The sequence below is a fragment of the Mastomys coucha genome, unplaced genomic scaffold, assembly GCF_008632895.1.
Source record: "Mastomys coucha isolate ucsf_1 unplaced genomic scaffold, UCSF_Mcou_1 pScaffold5, whole genome shotgun sequence".
NCBI lineage: Eukaryota > Metazoa > Chordata > Mammalia > Rodentia > Muridae > Mastomys > Mastomys coucha.
The window spans coordinates 55805533-55808737 of NW_022196911.1; positions in this window are offsets into that span (position 1 = coordinate 55805533).

Consider the following 3205-nt stretch of genomic DNA (forward strand, 5'->3'; position numbering starts at 1 on the left):
CCTAGGTATGATGGAGGAAGGAAACTGACTGACTGCTCCTAGGTATGATGGAGGAAGGAAACTGACTGCTCCTAGGTATGATGGAGGAGAAGGTTTATTAGAGTTATGTGGATGAACATGGCAGGGACAGGGATATCGCGGAGAGCCCAGTGTGGACAGGAGCGGACTGAGCTGTGCCACGTGAGGAGAGAGGGGGCAGAGGGGAGAGGGGAGAGCAGCTGCAGCAGCCAAGAGATCCAAAGGTATAAAGAGAGTGAGTAACTACAGTTTTGGAGGGAAGAAGTGGGAAACAGTCAGGTTTGCTTTGATATTTAAATAGACACCTAAGCCTTTTGTCCTGGGTTTAAAACCTAACTTTACCCCACCTGGCTAAGCTTAAACTAACTTTCTTCCTTTCTCTCTTTCTCTCTCTCTCTCTCTTTCTTTCTTTCTCATTTATTTATTTATTTATTTATTTATTTATTTATTTATTTATTTATTTAGTTTTTTGGAGACAAAGTTCCTTTGTTTGGCTCTGAATGGCCCAGAACTACCTCTGTAGCCCAGGCTGGCCTCAAACTCAAATATCCTGGAGTCTCTGCCTCCTGAGTACTGGGATTAAAGGCATGCACCTGGCAAAAATTAGTTTTAAAAACTTGGCTATTGGAAGTTTGGAGAGCACTGACCGCTCTTCCAAAGGTCCTGGATTCAATTCCTAGCAACCACATCGTGGCTCACAACCATCTATAAGGGGATATGATGCCCTCTTCTGGTGTGTCTGAAGATAGCTACAGTGTATTCAAAAGTAAAACAAAAATATATATATATATTACATATATATATATATATATATGTATATATATATATATATATATATATATGTTTTTTTTTCGAGACAGAGTTTGTCTGCATAGCCCTGGCTATCTTGGAACTCACTCTGTAAACCAGGCTGGCCTCGAACTTAGAAATCTACCTGCCTCTGCCTCCCAAGTAAAGAAATCTTTAAAAAAAAAAAAAAAGAAAGAAAGAAAGAAAGAAACTTGGCTAGCCTACCAAGGACCTTAACCCCTCAATTTGTAAAGCTTCTATGCAAAAAATTCACTACTTTTAAGATTTATATTTATGCATGCACACATATATGCCACATATATGTAGGTGCCCACTGACACCAGAAGACAGCATGATGGGATCCTTTGGAACTAGAGTTCCAGATAGTTGTCAGCTACCTGAAGTGGTCTCTGGGAACTGAACTCAAGTCCTCTGGAAGAGCACTGGAAGAGAGTGCTTAGTGCTCTTAACCACTGTACCATCTCTCCAGCCCTTGTATGAACAAGGTCTTATCAGGTGGAGGAGATGAAAAGATTTTAATTCCTAGGGCTGGAGAGATGAGACTGGATTCCCTCTGCCCACATGGTGGGTCACAACCACCTGTAACTCCACATTCAGGGAATCTGACACCCTCTTTTGGCTTCCATGGGCACAATGTAGTACACAGACAAACAACGCAGACAAAATACCTATGCACATAAAAATTAGGGGAAAATAATCAAGCAAAAACACAAACCTCTTGTTACACAAAGGATGTGCTACATTTCAGCAGCCAGGTGGCCCTGAGAGGTCTACCCCTCCCAATCTCCTTCATTTCCTTCACTCGTTTTCCAAATTAATCAATCAGGAGTAGACTGTTAGGAAATGCCACATTCCCCCTTGCAGTAGAGATGAAAGCCAGAGGCCGCTACAGTGTACCCATTTTACAGAAAGAACTTGCCTCTCTGGGCTGCTTCATCCATGTGTTTCTTTGTGCAACACCAAGGCTTGTCTTTTAACACAGGCTTCTCCATACAGCCTGCCTGACCGTCCTCTTCATCTGCCTTCAGCAACCTCTCTACTGCAGGACTGTAGCATGCACCACCACCAAGCCCCACTGTATACAACGGGAGGGATCAAATTCGGAACTCATGGCCTGCTAGGTGAGGTCTTTACCAACTGAGCTACATCCCCATCTTAGTCAGGGTCACCATTGCTGTGATGAAACACTGTGACCAAAAGCAACTTGAAGAGGAAAGGGTTTATCTCTCTCACAGTTCAGTATAACAGTTCATCATCAAAAGCAGTGAGGGCAGGAACTCAAGCAGGGCAGGGACCTAGGAATTGAATTCAGGACCTCTGGAAGAGCTGTCAGTGCTCTTAACTCCTGAGCCATCTCTTCAGCCCTTCTGTCTGTCTGTCTGTCTCTCTCTCTTTCTTTTAAAGACTTCTTTTATTTTTATGTATATGAGTACCCTGTCACTGTCTTCAGACACACCGGAAGAGGGCATCGGATCCCATTACAGATGGTTGTGAGCCACCATGTATATTCTGGGGATTGAACTCAAGACCTCTGGAAGAACAGCCAGTGTCTTTACCTGCTGAGCCATCTCTCCAGCCCCCTGTTGCTGTTGTTGTTGTTAGCATTCTGTCTAAACTCCACCCCCACAGATACCAGGTATGCTCCTCCCCATAATTACCAGGCAATAGCTAGGTAGGCCTGGCCCTATAAAAGGGGCTTGCTCCCTCCTCTCTCTCTTACTCCTGCTTCTCTCCCTTGCCTCTTGCCCCTTTGTTCCTCTTCTGTTCCCACTCCCTTCCACCCTCTCTCCATGTGGTCATGGCTACAACCCTACTTCTCTAATCTCTCCTTCTCTCTGCCTTTCTCTGCCTCTGCTACCCTCTTAACTCCCCTCCCCATACCCTAAATAAACTCTATTCTATACTATACTGGTGTGTGTCTGGTCCCTCAGGGGGAAGGGATACCTAGGCATGGGCCCACCGATGCACCCCCCCACACACACACACCTTGCCAGAACATATTCTTATAGCTCTTTCTCTTTTTATAATCACACAGTTGTTGTTGTTGTTGTTGTTGTTGTTGTTGTTGTTGTTGTTCTTCTTCTTCTTCTTCTTCTTCTTCTTCTTCTTCTTCTTCTTCTTCTTCTTCTTCTTCCTCCTCCTCTTCCTCCTCTCCTTCTTCTTCTCCTTCTCCTTTTCCTTCTTCTTCAGATTCATTTATTTAATGTATGAGTGCTCTATCTGAATGTTTACTTGCATGCCAGAAGAGGGCATCTGATCACATTATAGATGGTTCTGAGCAACCATATGGTTGCTTGGAATTGAACTCAAGACCTCAAAGGGCAGCCTGTGTACTTGTGTAACTGCTAAGCCATTTCTCTAGCCTTAAAAGTTATTC